Below are 20589 nucleotides of genomic sequence, written 5' to 3'. Positions count from 1 at the left end.
CTGCTGCCAGAGTGGGACCCAGTGATGCAAGCTGAAGATGGATTTAGATGCTGGAAGAGAACAGCGAGGAGATGCGGTCAGTTTTCCCCCCACTGGAAATCATTCAGGCAGTGTTGGATACCAGTGCAAAAGATATGCTGTAATTCCACCAAAGACAGTATTTTCCATGGGAGATGTTTTGCCAGGCATGGGCTAACTAGCCAAACCTTGTGGTAACAGCACGCCCTCCTGGCCTCAACACCCAGAGCTGGCCACCATATGTTTGTCCCCGACTCTATTCCAGCCAGCATTTGTGACTGGATTTTCAAGCCTGTTCTATCTATCTGCGTCCCTGTGTTGGTGAACAGGTTGCAGAATCACAGAACATCCCAAGTTGGAAGGGACGAATGATGATCATGGAGTCCAGCTCCTGCCTCCACACAGGAACGTCCATAAATGAAGAATAAATCAAACAGTATTTCTGAGAGATTGTCCAAACACTTCTCGAGTGGCCTCGTGTCACTGCCTGCTTCGAAGGATGCAACTTTGCAGACTCTGCCAAGACTTTGGGTTTAGACTTTCCCCAAGCACCTCCTGATGGGAGGGAGCTTGTCCCTAAGGAACAGAGAACAAGGGGTTAATTCTGGCACAGCTCTGCCTGTGTGCTTGTTCACAGCTTGATAGAAGCCATGGGAAGCACTGTTTGTGCTTGTCTTATCTAGCACGTCTTCTCTCTGTGCATCTGGTGGGCATGGAGGGCCTAGCCTGCAACCTGGCATGGATCGGCCATTCCTGCCATCTTCTTCCAACCCTGGCTGTTGGGTTTGCAATCTGCCCACAGTGTCAAACGTAGGTGGCTTTGGAGAGCAGAAATATGCTGTGTAAATACTCCTTATTTATCATCTTGTCCAAGGGGATGTGCCGGGCAGTGGGAGAAAGGGGTGTGAAGAATGAGTAAAGGACACTTCTGCTCTGTAGCTGTTAGTCACCGTTGTGGAAATACTTTGGTATGGCTGCCAGACAGGAAGGTGCACTCCCCCAGCCTCCTGATCACGTTATTATATTACACCTGCCATTCCTTTTTTTCCACTAATATGTTATTTTTGGCCTGACAGCTTTATGAAGGGGAAAAGAGAAACAGAGAATGAGACGTGCACCCCTACAAGACGCGGTGTTCATTCCTCACCAGCGAGGGATGGGTCTGCCTCAGACATGGGAGATCTGCCGACTGAAATATCTTGCTGTTTCCAGCAGCTCGATCTGCCACCAAAGGGAGATGTCCAGTTTGCAGAGGTGAGGAGATGGGGCAGGATTGGCTCTGGAAATTCGATCCTTCAGCAATCTCACTTTCCCGGCTCCCTGATCTCTACAGGGGTGTTCAGTTAGTGGGAATAACCAGGCCACTCTCTAGCTTGGATGTTGCTGATATGGTGGGAGTATGATGACCTGGTTGACCACATCATCACCTCCGTGCCTTGTTCTTGGCTGAATCAGGCTCTACAGGCAGTAATGGCTAATGTCCTCTGTGAGTAAGGGTTGGTGGAAGAGCAGTGACCCCAGGAGACTTAATGCTGGTTTCATTTTGCAGAGAGGAAGAAGGGAAATGAAGAAACTTGTGGAGGGGAAATGCCATGTCAGACACGGCCACTAGTTATTGTCCTGCATTCAAAGGCCACGGGGCAGAAGGAAGTGTGTGTGGGAAGTGGGAGAGGCAGGAATGAAACCTAAAAAGTTGCGTGTTGTCATTGTGAAAGTGGAAAAAAGGAGTGTGAAAAGGGCAGGAGTTCAGCTGAGCTGGATATTTGCTGGCAAAATGTAAAACGGGAAAGATAAAAAACAAAACAAGAAGACACGTTGGGAATGAAACAGAGAGGGAAAGCATTCCAATCTGGAAATAATCCCAAGCTTTTGTCTGTCTGAGTTCCATGATTCATCAGTGAGGGTGGTGAGGCACTGGCACAGCTTGCCCAGAGATGTGGTGGATGCTCTGTCTCTGGAGACTTTCAAGACCAGGCTGGATCAGGCTCTGGGCATCCTGATTGAGTTATGGTATCTGTTCATTGCAGAAGAGCTGGACTAGATGATCTTTAAAGGTCCCTTCCAACTCTAAGGATTTTATGAGCCTATCAGGTGACTCGGAAAATCCACTGAAAATGAGGGTGCTGTGTGGTGAGGGTAAGCCTTGGCAGCAGATCCCTTTGGCCCTGCTGGTCCCAGTAGGGCTGGCCAGGCACAGGACCTTGCAGGATGGTCTCTGTGCTCCTTGGCCGGGTCATTCCTCTGCTCCAGCTGCAACAGCAAGATGCTCTGAGCTCAAATCCCTGCTGTGCTTCCTCATGATGGGAAGGAGGAGTTTGCAAAGTGAATTGTGCTGCTCCCCTGGGATCCCTTTGTGTTGTTCCTTCTAGCTGTGGTTTGGGGTCATCATGTGGGTGTTGACCTTTGGAGCATGTGGGAAGGTAGAGAAAAGGGTGCAGGGACAGGACTGCTGCTCTGCTGTGTGACTGGTCTGTTGAGGTGCAGCAGGGGAGAGGCTTCAGTCATATTTGCGTGCCAGTTTGATGATCACAGCCACAAAGAAAGCCCAGAGGACTTTATAAGAATGCAGTTGTCAGCTGGAAAAAGAAACAAAAGGCCAAACCACTACACCACTCATCCATGTATTTCTCTGCCGTTGGCCTGTGTGCTCTCCCCAGGATGCTTAACCTCACAGAGCACATTCTTTTGCAATAATATTTGCGTTGGGCAACTCATGTGCTGTCCCCACAATGGCCCTTTTTGCTAACTGCATGCCAGTCTGTGCTCATTTACCGAGGAGAAACAGCTTCAGGCTTTTCCATTCCCACATTTCAGCAGAAATGTCTAATTCCCAGGCATTACGGGAGACAGACTGATCAAACAGAGCAATTAATTCAACAAACAATACAATTAAGCCGTGATCCCAGTGTAGTTTCCACCCAGAAACAGAATCAACAGCCTTCCCAGCACGGATAAATAAACTCACAGATGGAGGCTTTTGCGAGTGGCGAAGTTTTCCCTCCGCAGCTTTCCTGAGAGCGCATAAAATCGCGGAGTACATAAATCTCTGGCTCTCCGTCCTCACGGATGGTGAGGAAGGAACCGTGCGCCTGCTGCGGGGCAGATGTGTGCTGGCTGGAGGCTTGGGAAGGGAGCAGGGGCTGCGCAGAGGCGTGTGCAGTAGTGAGGCTGCATTGCAAACAAAGGCTGCTGCAGCTGGCTCCTCTGCCGTCCCCAGGGTCCAGCTCTTGTCATGGTCTTGACACGAAACACATGGCGTGAAAAGCTGTGAAGGAGAGGAGTGACCTGCTTCACACTGGGCTGGATTCACTTGTTACTTCAGAAAGCCCATAGAAATCCCGCTTTCTGAACGTGGTGTCCAAACCGTCTGAGTTCAGGGTGGAACAAAATGCTTTGCTGAGTCCTTGGGCAATATGCAGGAACAAGTGAACCAAGGAGAAAGGGGGGTGAATCGTCCCAGAGATGATGCTGGATGCACGAAGGTGGAGAGAAGTGGACTGGTGCTTTTGACCCTTCCTAAAATCAACTGGAGACCATTCTGGGAAAAGCTTTTCCATTCTCAGTCATCACCGGCCTCCATCCTGAGCTATGGGAATTAGTGAAATATCGCCTCCTGTGAGGGACAACAGTGCAGCAGGATCATCACAGCAGCACAGGGAGGAGGCTGTGGGACCTCACGGCCAGGCTGGAGACCTGCAGGAAGAGCAGCCCTTCCTGGGAGAGCTGTGTTGAGGTGCTCTGGGGTCAGGAGAGGTGGTTGGATGGAGGGGAGCAAAGGATACACTCGGGTTATGCTGCAGCTTGCACAGTGAGGTGGGGGCTGGAAATTTATTTTAGAGTCAGAAGCACGAGGGAGCTGCACGCTTTCAGAGAGGTGTGAAAAGCCTGAGTGATGCACCCAGTGCCTGCAGGGAGCAGTGGAAGCAGGCTTAGGCACAGATGTTCTGGGCAGAGAAAGGAGAGGTTTTTCTGAGAGCAACCCCTGTGGTGCTGCTCGAGCATCATCCTGTTGGGAGAGGCTGTCTGGAGGCTGGGGATGAGATGGGTGCTGCAGGGAGCTCCAGCTGGCCCTCAGCTGGCTAGTGGGCAGGCAGGAGGGCTGTGGGGAATCACTGGAAGTCATTCACCCAGCTAAACTCTTCCCCAGGAAGAGATGAAGCTGAGTTCTCTCTTTTTTTTCCTACTAGAGGCTGTTTCTGTGGGGGTTTTTTCCCCCCCTTCTTTCCTGTGCCGCGTTTATCGGATGCATTCCTCAGGATTCAAGATCTCACTGTACACCCAGATGACTTGATTTAACATTCCGGGTCTCTGAGCAGGGACTGGAGGCAGTGAACCTGGCACCAGCCCCTGCTACTGCAGCTTGAGCCTTGGCAGGCTGTTGTGCTAATGACGAAATTAGCTGGGGAAGCTATTTACAGCCTTGGGCTGGGCAAAGCCTGAGGAGTGCAAGAGCTGCGCTGCAGTGTTTTTGGGGCTGGGGAAATGTGCAATGTGTGATACGAAGGCCAAACCATCACATAGCCAGGGCTTCTCCTAGAGACAGAGAGATTTGCTTGGGCTGATGTTTTCCGGGGCCTGCCCTGCTGTGCCTTTGTATCTGCTGTTGCCTGTGAAGCGGCGGTTTTGATAGTTGCTGAACAGATTTCCTGGGCTTACATCTACTGCTTGTCACATTGACTTGAAGGAACAAGGAACGCATTCCTTTTCTCCTGCCTCGTATCAGAGATCAGAGCCCTTCTGCTTCCAGACAGGGAAACAGCTGCCGTTACGCTCATTCTCCAAATGCTCTTAGAACTGGCCACCCTCCAGCTCCCCTTAGAAGAACCCCCTGGCAAGCTGGGCATACAGGTGGGCCAGCTGCTGCCATGCTGCCATCTGGGCCTGCCTGTAAGGTTGCTGACAAAGCTGAATCCTGAGTGTAGAGAACAGCGAGGGTGAAGCAACCCAGGTTTTTGAGCAAGGATGCGAAGCACTGCTGGCTTGAGACTTGGGAAGGGGGAAGGCTGGAGGTGCAGATGTGTGCTCTGAGCTGACCAGAAAGAAATCACACAGCTGCAGCTCTGTGGTGCTGAGCTCATGAGTTTCACCAAGAGGTGAAATGGTTGTCTTGGGCTTGGTGCTGCTCCAGTTTGACTGCGTGGCTTTTGGCTGTCTCAAAGTGAGCTTGCGACTGCCTGTGAAATGTCATGGGCTGTCCTGTGTTGCTTGTTCTTTGCCACCATAACGGCTGTGCAGAAAGCCTGGGGCGCAGCTGATGAAGATGGCACATCTGCCCTCCTGGCAATGGAATGGAGGTGGGAACCCATCTTCCAGAGGCTGGCTGTGGTCTGGCTGAGAAAGGACCTGCTCCAGCCATACTGGGCACAGTATGGTTGCTTCTGTGCCTCTGCAGCCTCTGCCCAGAACAACAAGCTCTTTGTAAGTGTTAAAGACTACTTGTGCTGTTCCTAGCAGGGTGTTAACAAGTGCTGAGTCCTAGAATCCTGGATGATACCAGAGATTTATGTTAGGTATTAGGAGGAAGTTTTTTTTCACCCAGAGGGACTGGAACAGGTTGCCCAAGGAGGCTGTGGATGCCCCATCCCTGCAGGCACCCAAGGCCAGGCTGGATGTGGCTCTGGGCAGCCTGGGCTGCTGGTTGGTGACCTGCACACAGCAGGGGGTTGGAACTGGAATGAGCATTGTGGTCCTTTTCAACCCAGGCCATTCTATGATATCTGGTCAGAAACTGTGCTGGGGATGGGATGCAGCCTGCACTGGTGAGCTGCCTCCTGGCCTGGAGGAAGGAAGCCTCATCAGGGCAATTGCACTGCATCTCTTCTCAAAGCGCACTTGAGTTTACCAGATTAAAGGCAGTGCTTGTGCTTCCTCTTCTTTGACCAGGAATATCGTTGTCTTTGCAGATGTGCTCTGCTCTGGCAAGGTCTGCAGGCCAGTCTGCTGCAGGGATTCCTCAGCAGAAGCCTGAACGGTGTGGGTTCAGCTGTGCTTGACAGGTAAGCTGTGGGGCAGCTGTGTCAGCCTGGCCCTTAGCTCTCGCCATTACCTCTCTGTTGTCATTTATAAATTTCAGGGTCCTTTCCAGCAAATACTGTCACTATTCCATGACAAAGTGCACTTCCCTCGGTGGCTTCCCTTTCCATAGATCTGTTGGACAGACTGTTTGTGCTCGTTGACATGGAACAAGCTCAAGTGAAATGAAATCATTTATAAAAGTCAGGAGAGAACTTGGATATTGTAATTCACTTCCTGCCATGCTCTCCAAGCTGCAATTAACATGGACCTGCAAGATTACATGGTGTTACTTGTCCTGTCTCTTTTCAGCCCCTCACTTCCTTTTTCCTTCCTCATTTCCTTCCTTTCTAAGCTGGCCTTATTGCATATCTTTTTTTGCCTCTCTCTTTTTTTTTCTCCTCTCTCTCTGTATGTTCTCTATTTTATCCTTATCCCTTCTCTTTGTACTTTTTTTCCCCTCATTTCTCCCCACTCTTTGCTTTCCGTATCTCCTGTATTCTTTCTTCCTCTTGCTCTCTTTATTCTCCCTCTATATTTAAACCCGGGCAGAAACAATTTATGAAGGGCTATAATTTATGATGCGTCCTTAATGCCTTGGAAGGCACAGATAATTTATTTAATAAGTAAAGACATGATAATTCACAGATGATGATTCCAGTCAGAAAAATTAGTTTCATTAATTTGTTGTAAATTCTCTGCCTTGATTTAGTGCAGGAAGAGTTCCTGAAACCCGATTCAAAGCTATGTCTTGGTGGGTGTTTCTTTTTGTCATCATGGAACCAGCATGCAAGCATGCTGCCTTCCCCACCCCATGCTCTCTCTCTTGCACTCCTGCTTTCTGCTCCTGTCCTTCCAGCACTCAGCACAGCTAGCAGAAGCATTTCTTTGCAGGGCACGTGGCTGGGAGGCCTGAGGTGGAATATGAATGGAGGTACTACAGGCAGGGCTGGAGGTAAAACAGGCCACACTGTCTCAAAAATGTATATTTTGCAAAACTAGACACAGTTCTACAAGATTTTGTCCAATTAACTCAGCCCTAAGAGAGAATAAAAAAGTGGATTTCTCTTTTTAATAGAGTATAGAAGGCACTTTTTCAAATAAATTTCAAGGCAGACCATTTTGCATTAGAATGTTGCTGATAACTGCAGTATATATAAATATTATAGGAAACCTATTGAAGTGATTCATGGTGTACTATTGATCTAATCAGATTTAACTAAGTGTTTGCATCACGCCTTATTAATCACAGATAATAGGGCTCTTAGGACACATTGCAGAATCAGGACTTTTCTTTCCACAAGTGAAATGTTTGCTTTCATAGTGGGCAGGCAGCATCCAAAGATTCTGGCTGTATCTTGCTGGGACTACTGCAGTCCATGGGACTTCCCCTGGGATGAACTTTGCCAGGTCTGTTGATGCTCTAAAACACTGATTAGGGGTATTGTTCTGCTCTGCAATTGATTCTGCCCAGCTTAGGAACGTTCTCCAGTTTTCACTGGACAATGATGACAAGATGAACTGGTGTGAATTGCAGTGCTTGATGTTACCACTGGGACTCTACCCTCTGCAGCCCATGCCTGTCCCCAGCCCTCTTCTGCCTCTTTGGTTTGTAAATTCTGTGCTTGTCAGTGTCAGGATAAGTTCTGTGATTTTACTTTTTGTGTGTGACTGTAATCCCCCAGAGTCCCCTTTCTGTCAGTGCTGTAACAGAAGCCCCATCTCAGTGGTCACATACAGAGCAGTTTGATAAGGAACAGCGATGGGCTGGAGGATAGCACCATTTGCAGGCATTATTGCTGCTGGTGTTACTGCATGGAACAGAGAATTGAGCACAGGGTGGGACCCACTTTGCTGCCTACAGGTTTGGAATGAGCTGGTTCTGGGACTCGTGTTTTAGGAATCCAATCTCTGTGGCTTGTGATATACAGTTCTGCAGACGAAGCTGCATTACACAAGTCTGATTTTTGTGCTCGCTGGCTGCCTAGCTATGTAAAAGTTATATGTGTTTCTCCTTGGTTTTGCCCCGTGGTTTGTGTATTTTGATAACCACGGTCGAGTTGATTTAAGCAGGTCTTGAAACGCTGTTTTAGAAAGTTATGACTGTGTATCAGACTGGGTAATCCACCCCTGCTCCACTCGCTCCCTGTGAAATCCAGTACAAAGAACTGTTCAGGACTGTGGTTGGGCTGGGGGAGGTGAACGATTCCCCTTCTGCTGAGGTTGTGTGAAGCGAAAGCCTCTGGGAACTTCAGAAAATGTGATAAGCAAGGGGGTCAAACAGCCGATTAAACGTCCAACCCCTCTCAAATTAAATGTTGTTGCTGAGATTTGGCTGTGCGACTCTTTCAGGTTTCGCTGATCAGCTCCATCAGGAGGAGCTGATGATGAGGCGCAAAGGACGGTTCCTCCCAGTGCAAGGTCCCATGGGTCTGTCCTCTGTTTGGTGGTCTGTAGGAGCTCCTGGAGAGGAGTGGGATGCAAGACACGGGTTCTGCTGCTTAACTCCTGAACCCAACTCTTCCTGCTCTCTGTAAGGGATCGGTTGGCTGGATTTGAGGTATACATGTTGGAGATTCTAGCTGGTATGCCGGGAGCCTCAATCCCTGCCTCTATCCCAAGCCGTGGTGTTGACTTGCTGAGTAATGGACACCTGCCTAGTGGAGGAGGTCAAGGTCCAAGCCTCTTCTCAGCCTGGGGGAGCAGGGTTTTGCTGCACTTGGCTGTGCTGCTGGCCATAGCTCGCTCATCCTTCTTTACTAGCCATCATCACAATGTGACACGATTGCGCTGTGCTTTATGAGGAGCGGGAGTTACATCTTGGCAGAATTCGTCTTCCCTCCCCCACGCACGGGATGAGGCCTCCCCAGGTGCTGTCTCAAGTGTACACTGGAGCATTTGAAACCCCTCCTTGAGGCGAGACGGATGAGGAATGAATATCCCAAGGAAAAATGTCCCACCCTCCCCCGTGGCGGTGGTGGTTGAGCAGCACGTTGGAGCCAGCTGTGCAAACACAAGAGGGCTGCACAGCCCCCTCCCTGCTGCTCTGCGAGGCCGTGCCAGCACTGACCTCAGCCCTCAGGTGGAAGTCTCCTCCACCTCGCAGCTGGTGGGGCTGTCTCCATCCTGCCGCGGGACAAGAAGCAGCCAAATGTGGTGTTCCTGCAATCTGTGTGAGCCTCGTCCCCGTCAACTGCTTTAGACAGCTTGAATGTGTGACTTGGTTGGGTGCTTGGGGTATGGTAGCATGCCAGCTGCTCTGCTCCAGGCTGGTCAGCAGAGCACTGTGCTGGAGTTTTCCTCCCTGCACCTGCCTGTAAGGTGACCTGCTTGCCACATCTGAGAGCAGTGGGCTTTGTCCAAGTTCTGCCTGATGGTATGTGCTGCAGCTCCTGCCAGCTGCTCCTAAGCTGGCGACTCCGCACTGCACCACACTCACAGGAAAGAGATGGGAGAAGAATGCTTATCTTCCATTTATTTTATGCTGTTCTTGGCCTTAAGTAAAGCCTCATTTTCATCAGGCTGGCACAGAGTGCTTTCTGCTGCTTCCTGGAGCAGCTCCTCAGGTATCTGCCCCTAAGCCTCTCTTTGTGCCTCAGCCCTGTGTGGCAGGAAATAAATGCCCCCTGGTACTCCTGCCCTGCCAGAATCTCCTAGCTGAAGGCAGGGTTGGGGAGTTATCAAGGGGTCCAGCACCTCCTGGAGATGTCAGGCAGAGCTGGGAGGCTGAAACAAAGCCCTGAGGCTGCCCTGGCTCCAAACTGAGCAGATGATCGTGGAAAGAGCGTGGCTCGCCTGGATCCCATATGAAAAGGAAACGGGGCCATAGCAGAGCAGCTCGTGCTGTCTGCTAAATGCAAGTTCATGTCCTGAGACCTTTTTCTAAGCACGTCGAGGAATATCTGCCTAGGGAAGGCAGTAAGTAGTGAGTATACAAAGCAATCTGTTTGTGTTAATCTCAGATGGTACATAATAATAGTGCTCAGCGCTGGGTAAGTGCTGGGCAAATATTAGTGGCTTGTTTTACTTGTTGCAGGAGCTGAAACTTATCACAGTCAGTAAGCTGCAGTGTGTGTTGCTGTAGGAGAGCTGGCCAGAACCTGGATTTCTTCCCCAGCCACCTCTGTGAGTCTGGGGACTGGATGTTTCGGGGGGTAGCTGGGAAAGCCCATTTTATTTTCACGTTGCTCTTTTTTCCCTCTCTTGTTTGAGTCCAGTTTTAAAGGCTGTCCTGGTTAGTTGCTCCCCACACCATCTACCCATAAAAAACCCCTGCAGAGGCACACCAGGGAGCGTGCTAGAGTTGGGAGGTACACCAGTGTGCTGCACAGTGTGTTTGCATCTGCTCCAGTGTTGGCTGCCCTCTTCCTGCAAGTGACAGGCTCTGGCAAATGCCAGGCTGCTCATTACCTTTGCACTGCTCCATACATAATGAGGTAAAATGAAAACAAGTTCCCTCACTGCAGCTATGTGATCTGGGAACTCATAAAGGCTAAAGTGCTTTTAATTATGAGCTTGTTCCGATTATGCCCAGGCTTTCTGTTTCCTCCCATGGAGCAGACCAGCCCTCTGAGGTCAAGATGAACTTCAGTTAGAGAACTTCTGGCACACAGTTAGGAAAACTGGAGAGTTTCCCCCCCTCCTAAAACTAGACACCTGCAATGTGTGATCTATTGTTCCCCAGAGGCCCATTCTCCTGGCTATAATATTGCTGAAAGCAGAACAAACACAATTATTTCTGGACAAGAAAGAGCCTTTCCTTTCTCTCTGGCTCTGTAGCACACCAGGAGCCCCCTGTTCTTCTCCCAGCTGTGGGATTGCAGGCTCTGATGAAGCAAGAGGCTTTAGCCTGTTTGGTTGAACTTCCATCTCCTGGGCTTGGAACTGAGATTTCGTAAGCTGAACTTGCTCCCTTCATCCTGAACTTGGAGCCTTCTCTGGAGAGGGACCAGAGGATCTGCGAGCAAAGATTCAGCCTGGATGGAAGGGACCCTGTTCAGCTCCCTGCTGGTACTGACTGTGGGCAAACTCCTCTCTGTGCCCCTAGGTATAAAAAGGCAGCTGAGGAGCCTTGGCAAGGATGTGAACGGGTGGGGAAGGAAGACTGGCTGTGCCCTAGTGTGGGGAACTGGGGCCAGGTACAGCGCTGCAGGGCTGAAATCACCAATCTCTGCTGTGCCATGGGGAGCACAATGGCTCACAGCACTGGTTTTCCATGTAGTAGCAAAGGGAGTGAGGAAGGTGCTCCCACACCAGAGAGCCCGTAAGGTATTTTGGTGCATGAGCTTTCAGTTTCCTAAGAAGTTGTGGGAACTGTCAGGGGTGATTTCGTGTGGATTCCCCTTGCAGTTCACCTGTGGGGCTTCTCTGTGATCAAGCTATGTTGAAAGTATCTGACGAGCTAAAAAACATTCACACCAGACAGCTCAGGCCTTTCTATGGGGAAGAGGAATACCTGTGGGGTTAATGTCTGGAAGTCAGTGTGCTTGTGACTGCATCTCTACCAGCACTGAAGGCATTGGGTTAGTTTTGTTCTGGCTTGTGGCAGGTTATCAGGGAAACTTCCAGTGCTCCTGCATCTCTACTGCCCTGTGTTCTGCTGGACGCCTGTGCAGCTGTAATGGTTTTGGCCAATTAATTAGAACTGCTTCCCCTTGTTTTCCCCTTATAAATCACTTCCTCTTTAGCCAGTCCACAGAGAAAACAAGGGAAGAGTGAAATAAGTCTGAAGTAAAATATGAACCTCCCTTTTATTCCATATTTCAGGCAATAGCGGCATGCGGGACACCCAGGGAATAGGTTTTCTGAGCCAATGCTCTGTGAATTCACACTCTCTTTATGAGCCTCTTCAGTGTATAAAGTGAAGTTTTTAATGGCTGTTGCTGTTCCTTTTGAATGGCTGTGAAGTCTGGGTCACCGCAGATCAGAGCAAATTCCCCTCCTCTCCACTGCCATCAGAATTAGCTTTCCCCAACTACAAAGGCTGATGAGGGCGGGTCAGCTCACAGCTCTGCCATGATGAGGATCTTAATCAGGCCCCAGCCAATGTGCTCCTGTTGATTGGGAAGGAAGAACAAGGAGCTTTTTTGTGTGTGTGTTTTGCTTTGTTTAAAGATTTTCAACAGATGATCTTTGGCAAGCTCCACAGGTAGGATGCTCAGCCTTGGGGTAGAGGTGGGTCGTTTCCTTTGGACAGGAAAGGAGGGACTCACCGATGGATGTGAGATTTGCATAAAGGCTCTCCTAAATACATTTGTTTCCTTTGATTTTGACTTGGTGGCCCAAACACCTCCCCCCCGCCCTGTCACTCTTTAGGTCTGCTGTCTGGGACCTGCTTCATGCTGCGTTATGTGACCTGGTATGTCCCAGGAGCAGTCCTGTGCCCAGGGAGGGGTATCTTTGGTCAGGGGGGCATTGTGATGTGGGACAGCACAATGAAAATGGACCAGATTTCCTGTGGATGTAGCTGGATGCAGGTGGGATGAATCTGGGCCTCTGAACTTACTGGTTAGAAGGTTGATGCAATCTTGCCTCGGTCTCACTGTTGTCCCAGCAAAGGATTCTCATCTATGAGCTTGTTCCTATTAAAGCTCACAGGTACGGCTGTGATTTGCCTGGGAAGCATTAAGTGTGAGCTGGGTGCTGGTATCCCACGTGGGCAACGTGATGGATGGGCGCGATGTGCAGTGCTCTTCATGTGAGTGCCTGAAGGAGAAAGAAGGAACCCAGCTCAGCTTTCCAAATTTCTTTGGCGAGGTGCCTCCCCGAGGGGAGATTTAAGGTGACAAGTTGAGGATGAGCAGTAAGCTACTGTCACTGTAGATCAAAACTAGCTAAGAGTAGTCATCAGTGATGCTGAGTGATTGCATAGCTCCTGCCAAGTCGTACTGTGCTGGTGCCTCTTTGTTCCCCACATCGTTCTCTTGGAAGTTTGTCCTTTACCTGTGTCCAGTGCGATGAAACTCGTCATGTTTCTTGTGTCTGGAGGAATAACACTAACAGTAATTATATGCTTACAAAACAAGTGATGCGCAGCTCAATCAATTGCTCACCACCTGTCCTCTGATGCCCAGCCAGACCCTGAGCAGCAGCTCTCCCACCCCCTCAGTTCTATAGTTATTGCACGATGTTGTATGGTATGGAATGTCCCCTTGGCTAGGTTGGATCAGCTGTCCCACTTCTGTCCCCTCCTTGTGCCCCCTCAGCTCCCTCCCTGGCAGGGCAGCGCATAAAGCTGAAATGCTCTTGGCTCTGTGTAGCACCGCTCAGCAGCAACTCAAACTTGCATAGGCTTTGCCAACCACACACATGAACAAATCCCACATAGCTGACCCAGGCAGCAATTCCTGCATCAGTGCCAGCAGCTCTGGAGAGGGCAGGAGCAGGCAATTAGAAGGCTATTCAGGACTTGGTCCCCCAGGAGGTGGATGATGCATCTGTATTAACCCTGAGAGCATTTGACTGCACGATGGGGCAGGGCAGAGAGCTGGGCACTGGTACCAGTGCCCTCGTTGTCTGAAGCTGTTGTGCAGTCTGATCCCAGCCCCATGCTGCCAATACCTGGCTCTTGGTTATCTCAGGATGCTGCTGAACAGGGCGACCTGCACTATTGGGCTCTTCTATTTCAGCCTTTTGTTTCTGCAAGCCATTGTCTCCAGTTCTATGCTGGATTCCCAGAAACCTTTGCTAGCAAGCTCCAGCTAATGATGGTCTGTGCACGTGTACTTCTGAAAGCTGCCATGAAAGGGGAAGTCCAGTCACCGTGTGACCTGCACTCTGTTTCTCTTTTATCCCAAAATTCAGAAAGCTTAAACAAAATAGCCCCTTGGCATTGTTCCTAGGAAACCACTCACCAGGCAGTCTGAAATAATCATACAGATAATTGACTTGAATGCTGCTGATACGGACATTTTAGTCTTCTCTTCCTATTTCAAAAGGAATTGGAAAAAAAGGGCAGTGTTACTGTCTTTTGAGAAGTAATGGAGGCACAGGGTTACACAGGCAGCAATTCTTGGATTTCTTCTGCAGCATTAAGGGAAAATTAGAAAAAAAATGCAAGTAACAGTAAGCAAGTAAATTCTATTCTATTTTAATACAGAACAAAGTTAATTAGTATTTTTTCTCTCTGCAGAAGTATCCAAAGGCTATTAAGAGTTCAGACAGGGGATCTTATTAAGCTCTTGTTTTGAAGAGGGATTAACGAAGAAGTTTAGGTGAGAAGCAGATTTTGGTTGACGCGGTTTTATTGATGTCTCCCTCCCCTTCCGAAGTTTTCATTTTCCAAAACTACAGATTTTAATTAAAAAAAAAAAAGAAGAAGAAAAAAAAAGAGGGATATTTTTCGGCCTTTCAGCTCGGCAGCACATACAGACAAATAAATTAAAAAGTGGGAGAAGTGGAACTAACCCAATAATCCGTGAAAACCTAATTTCCCTCACCAGCGTCGCTGACGCAAGCATCTCCCCTCTCCCTTCCCATTCTCCAGTTCGGGGGCAGTGATTGGAGAAATTGGCTAACAAGATCAGAAAATTTAATTACTGTTCTGCCTCCCCTTCCCAAGAAATTGGATGTCACACTTCCTTGTAGCCTGGTTTTAAGATGCGCTATGGCTGATTTTTCACATGACTTCAACCTGACTTTCTACCCTTCCCTTTCCCTTTCTTCCCCCCGATCCCCATGGGAATACCCATCCCATTGCATGGTTATGGGGAGGCACTGCAGCTCTGTTGGCAGCCGTGGTAAAGCTCAGCTTCAGCTGGAGCCAGTCTTCATGCCTGGTGCTGGAAAGAGTGCCAAAGGGTGGAGTGATGGCATTGTATCTCTGTGCACCATGGAGCATCATCTCTAGGTGCTCCTCACCTCTCTGTTTCATGCCCTGGTGGCCAAGAAGACAAATGGCTTCCTGGCTCGTATCAGGAAGCGCAGTCAGCAGGACCAGGGAGGTGGTTGTGCCCTGTACTCAGCTTTGATGGGGCCATGCTTCTAGTGCTGTGTTCAGTCTGGAGAAGGGGAGGCTCAGGGAGACCTCATCGCTCCCTACAACTGCCTGAAAGGAGATTGCAGCAAAGTAGGGGTTGGCCTCTTCTCCCTGTTAACAATGGGATGGGAGGTGATGGCCTCACTTTGTGCTGGGGGGGGAGGCTCAGATTGGATTTAAACATTTATTCTCAGAAAGAGCAGCGAGGAACTGGCGCAGCTGCCCATGGAGATGGTAGAGTCACCATCCCTGGAGGTAAAGAGAAGTGACACTGAGGGACATGGTCAGTGGGCATGGTGGGGTGGGTTCAGACTGGACTTGAGGATCTTAGAGATCTTTTCCAACCTAAATGATTCTATGCTGGAGCTTGGCTTTGTCGATAAGCATTGCTACTCTCTGCATCTTACGTTGAGATGTGTCTCAGGCCTGGGGCTCAGTGATGCTCCAGCCTATGGAAGAAGTCAGGACCATGGTCTGCAGTGGTGTAAAATTGTACCTGTCCACATCTACCTGTGGAAGGGGGTTCAAGCAGTCCCACGTACGGCTTGTGTAGACTTTGCAGGTCTTGGTGAGAGGCTGGGAGGCCCTCAGCTGTGCCACATCTCCATGCCTGTTCTGAGCAGTGCTGGCCTGCCCTGAGTGCTCCTTTACAGCTGCTGTGCATTTCCCAGGGGTCACTCCCCTCATCCCTGGCCTCAGGTGTGCCACAGACTTACTCTTTCTTTGGCTCTTTTGTTGGGAGGGCTGTATGGAGGCAAAAGGTGATGATGGGAACGGGGAGGGCTTTGGATTAGTGTGTTCTTCTTCCTCTTGTTTGATGTCTGGGCCACAGACCAGCACAAGGAAGTTTTCTTGTCTGTTCAAAATTCAGAGCTTGGACCTGTTTTTCCTCCCAGGCTTTCACGGGAGCCCTGTGGATATAGGAGAGCTGAGGCTGTTACTGCAAGCTGTTGCAAGGGTCCGGGCAGGGCAGAGATGAATGCAATGCAGAAAAGAAGAAACATGGCTTGTTTTGTAATGTTGCTTCTATCACTGGAAGGGATCTGAGACGTGTAATTAACTAAGAAGGAGGCTGCTCTGCATAACACAAGCCTGTTGTATCCAGCTCAGCAGGACCAGTGACCCAGGCTTTGGTCTCAAGGCTGGCGATGTCACCAGAATCCCCTGGTAGCAGAGCAGCCTCACTGGAGACAGCTGCTCTATTTATTTTTTGATTTGTATTCCCAGCATGTCCTGTTCTGTGCGAACTGTAAGCCTGCCTTGGAAATGCAGTGCGAGCACCTTATCAGATAATGAATAATGATTTATTGAACATACGGGTAAACACCATAGATAAGGTATAAATACACTTTGGAAATGCAGTTGCATTTGTAAGAATGTATACCAAATCAGCCCCATGGCTTTTGGTTCTCTTGCAGCTGCCACAAAGGCATCTTCGGGGCTGCTGTTTGTCCCTGCAGGGCCCCACTATGTGCATGTGCATATTTCCAACAGGAGAAACCCAAGGATAGGGAATGAGTGCAAAGTCACCTGCCAGGAGATGCTCCCGTGGGCATTTGATGGCTCTTGCTGCTCAACCTGGTCTTGTGCGGGCTGAAGTGGTGTGAAGTGCATCTCCACCCAGGTAGGTGATGCAGCTGAAACCTCTGAATAGGCATCTGGTGGTTCAGGTTGCATTTTCAGGGACACCCAGGGTAGCATTAGGGGAAAAGTTAAGGGCTCGTGCTGCCCTGTGATGAATGAGATCTTTCATGTGCATATGGCCACACTGGATTAGTTCTGGTACTTAGCATTTACCTGTAGCACAGTGACTGCTTCTGGAGGAGGATGGAAGGTAGGATTCAGTCGTTAAATGCAGGGTAACATACATGAATATGTTGACTAGCACTGTCTGTAATGCTTTGAGTGTGGAATGGTGAACCTTCTTCCCTTGTGAAATTGCTCCTCTGCAAACACTGATCTGCTCCAGCTGAACTAGCAGCTGGCTCTGTGCTGCCTATGGCGTCTGCCGCATCGTGCTGCTGCTGAATTTGCAGCACCTGTTGGTGGAAAACCTGCTGGCAATCCAGCACACCGCTGGGGTTTTAAGAGTTGTCTGACAGCTGTGATAACACCCCACTCTGCTCCCCTACCATCCCCAGGTACGTGCTCACCCTTCTCTGTGCCTTTTCCCATGTCTCAGGGTCAGCCCCTGTTTGTGGCAGGCTGCCTGAAGTGCCTCAGCCCCCCCACTAAAATTCAGATGCTTACAGGAGGTGCCAGCGGAGAGGAGTGAAAGGCAGCAGGTCAGCCTGGCTTCCTTATTTATTCTCACTGCAGCCCTTGGTATCTGCCTCCTCCACTTTCTGGCCGTGGTCCCTGCTGGCAACAAGTCTGTATTATCAGCAGCCCCCGTGAGGTCACTGGTAAATGATGGCCGTGCTTTTCCCCTCTGCTTTAATCATCAGTCACCAAAGGTGGAGACGTTCAAATCCTTAAAATGAGAGGTAAGTCCCATTCCTCCTGGGACTGGCTGTTGGCTGCCTGAACCCCACGTGTGACGGGGTTGGAGGAGAGCTGGGGAATGCAGTGATAGTCCAGCTCAGAGCCCGACATTTGGATTGCAATGACAGCAGGCTTCAGAGTTAGGAAATGGATACAGGTGGTACAGGGTTTTTCAAGCTAGGCTGTGATGATCCTTTAAGACATGGAGGGGATGCGGTTCAGGACTCCTCTGAGATCATCTCTTGCATGCAGGAGGGCTGCATAATGAATGAATGTGGGAATGCAGCTCGTGTGGGTACTCCAGCGTTGGCCTTGCCACCTGCAAGTGGAAGAGTGATTTTCGTGTGCTCTCTAGCAGTGACTGTGGCATTGCTTTCCCCAAGGCCTTTGTAGAGAATGGGGGGATTGCTTCTCTTCTGACCTTAAGATTTTTCAGTGCCTTGCTGTGTGAACGCGTTCTTCTCACTTTTCCCAGTTTGTGCTCATCATTCCTTTGTTTTTCCCCAGCAGGCCCAGTTCACTGTCATGTGTGACTTCTGGGCTACGCAGTAAATTACAAAAGCCCAGGGACTGAGAGCTTGATAAAGCTTTGTGATCCAATCTGTTAGAGAATATAGCCACAGAGAGAATTTGATTTGCATACATTTCCTACCCTGAATTCCTCTGGTGCTATTAGGAGTCACCATAGCTAGCATAGTCTCTGAACTGCGGGGCTTAGATGCATGCAGAAGTACACACCTATTTGCTTTCTTGGAAAGAGATTCACTGAAGCATTTTTCATGTTATTGTCCCCCCTCGCGTTCCTTCCCATCAGAGGAGTTTGTGCTGCCGTACAGAATCTTTGATCTGAGTTAATTCTTTGATGAAGCTTTGCAAGGCAATGGAGAAGCTGAGCACGCTCTGAGGAGAAGGCTTCCTTCTCAAATAGTGTGGAATCGGAATCGAGGTGGTGCAGCCTGTGATGCTACTGGTGGCACCAAGCTGTGAATGTGCCCCAGGCAGGGGGAGAGGTGAGGAATTCTAGAATGGCCTGGGTTGAAAAGGACCACGATGGTCATCTAGTTTCAACCCCCCTGCTGTGTGCGGGGTTGTGAACCACCAGACCAGGCTGCCCAGAGCCACAAGCCACAGCCACAGGAAGATTTGCCCCAGGGCTGGTTGTGCCAGCGCAGTGGGAATTGGGGCAGGTGGGTAGCAAAGAGATGCTGAGCTCTTCTTTTCCCAGATCTGCGTGTGAGAGCAGGGTGAGAAGGAAAGGCTCTTGGCTTTCACAGGCAAAGCAGAGCAGTTGTAGCCATGGATCCGGCTCCTGCCACATCAGACTGCTTCGGATTGATCTTCACCTTGGTGAAGCTTCCATGGCACAAAGCTATGTGCCGGCACCCGCGCTTGAGCCGTGCGCTCTGCAGGACCGGCTCCCGTGGGAAAGTTACCAAGCTGTGCCTCGTTGGCTGTAGTCTTCCCTCCTTCCCCTCCTTGTCTGGCTGCCCGCTTAATTGATTACTTCATTGCTCTGCTGTTGCTTCTGGAGCTGAATGCGTTGAGTTAAACTGCGAGAACAGAGAAAGGAGGCAGTGAATCCGAGTGCCAGGCTTGCATCTGAAAGATTACGGCACAATCTAATGAGCTCATTAATTTCATTTCATTAACCAAACAGTCCTTGTGGAGAATGGCAAATATTTAAAGAAGCCCAGCAGGGTCAGAAACACATTTAATTAATGTTGTCACATGACACTGAGAACAGGAGGGGGGAATAAATCCCGATGCTATATATTAACATCCACGGTGACTTCTCTTTTATATTTTATGTGCTTCTCGGATGAGAGTTCTCCCTCTCTTGGAGGTCTATCTGGCTCCGTTTGTCTCAGGGCAGGAGCAGCTCCCCAGTTTGAACATGTTTCCTTTCCTCCCAGGCTTCCTGTGGGGGTGGGCAGAGCTGTTGTCCCCCTGTTTTGGGGCAAACACTTGAAGAGACACAGAAGAGATGACTCCTTCGTAGTGGTGCCAAGGGTTGGGGTTAGGGGCGGTGGCAGAGGAGCCTGGTTCCCTGTGTTTCTACTCTTTGGTCAGCCCTGCTTCTCCATTGGGACTGAGGCTTGGGTTCTGAACAAGCACCCAACAGAGATGTTCTGCACTGGGGAAGGTATTGGGACCTTCAAAAACATACCTTTTGCCTTGCAGAGTCCTCCCTTAGATGGAGGACTTACTAATGTTGGGTGTCTATGCTGCATTGTTATCATGGTGAGTCTGAGCTCAAATGCTTCCTGTTCATCCAGCTGGGTGCCCAGCGTCCCACAGCATAACAGAAATTTGAAACACACGCAAACAGCAGGGAACAGAGGGTGTCAAAACCTTTTTGATACCCTTCAAGTCTGTTGCATTTGGCTTGGCTATTTGTAGAGTCTTGTGTGCGTCACAGCTACGTGGGATCCCATCCCATCCTCCATGTGTCAGAGGGAATCTGGGCCTGGGGATTTAGTAATGAGCCAGCTGTGAATTTATTCATCTGTATTGGTGAGGTGGGCCTTGCTAAAAGCTCATTTTGATTTAGAGATTCTTTTGCAGTTCTGGGGCTGGGTCCGTGTGAAGCATCCAGTGGAACTGCCTATTGCTTTTCTGATTGTCCTGGTACACACTGCTGCTTGGGGGAATCGAGTTTGGATGGATACCCCAAGTGCGCCCAAAGGTCTGGCTTTCCCACAGGCACATTATTTCTGTGGTCTCTGGATCAAGATGCATCCCAGTTAAAATAACACCAGAGGGAGAGGGACTGTGTCTTTACCCCTGAAGTCTCCTACTTGCTACTTTGCTGTACACTGGTATGTTTATTGCTATGGGAAAAGAGCTCTGATACCCAGAGAGGGAGAAAGTGGCTCAGATTTAGGGGTCATCTGAGCTCACCTGGGCTGTTGCTGTACCATGAAAATGAGCTCATCTGAGGAAGTGTGAAAGCCAAGGCAGCTTGGCCCATGGAGCAGGGCAGTGCTGGTGCAGGCTGCTTTTCCATCGCATCTGCTTCTCGTGGCTAATGTGCTGCGCTTGGCCATATTCCTTGCTATTACACCCATGTTAAAGAGATGTCTGCCATTAATGTGGTA

At 49.7% G+C, this 20589-nt stretch overlaps 1 long non-coding RNA gene across 1 annotated transcript in view; it reads left to right on the top strand.

The window, feature by feature from the left end:
- The first annotated feature begins 1101 nt into the window (after positions 1-1101).
- Positions 1102-20589, top strand: part of LOC125697507 (uncharacterized) — a 37842-nt gene continuing 18354 nt past the window's right edge. Inside the window, exons 1-2 of the long non-coding RNA XR_007378818.1 lie at positions 1102-1272; positions 5922-6014. This is a non-coding gene — a long non-coding RNA (uncharacterized LOC125697507). The remainder of the gene's footprint in view (positions 1273-5921; positions 6015-20589) is intronic.

This window comes from Lagopus muta, chromosome 9 (genome assembly GCF_023343835.1).
Source record: "Lagopus muta isolate bLagMut1 chromosome 9, bLagMut1 primary, whole genome shotgun sequence".
NCBI lineage: Eukaryota > Metazoa > Chordata > Aves > Galliformes > Phasianidae > Lagopus > Lagopus muta.
The sequence above is the reverse complement of the archived record's forward strand: the minus strand, read 5'-3'. Positions and strand labels throughout refer to the sequence as shown.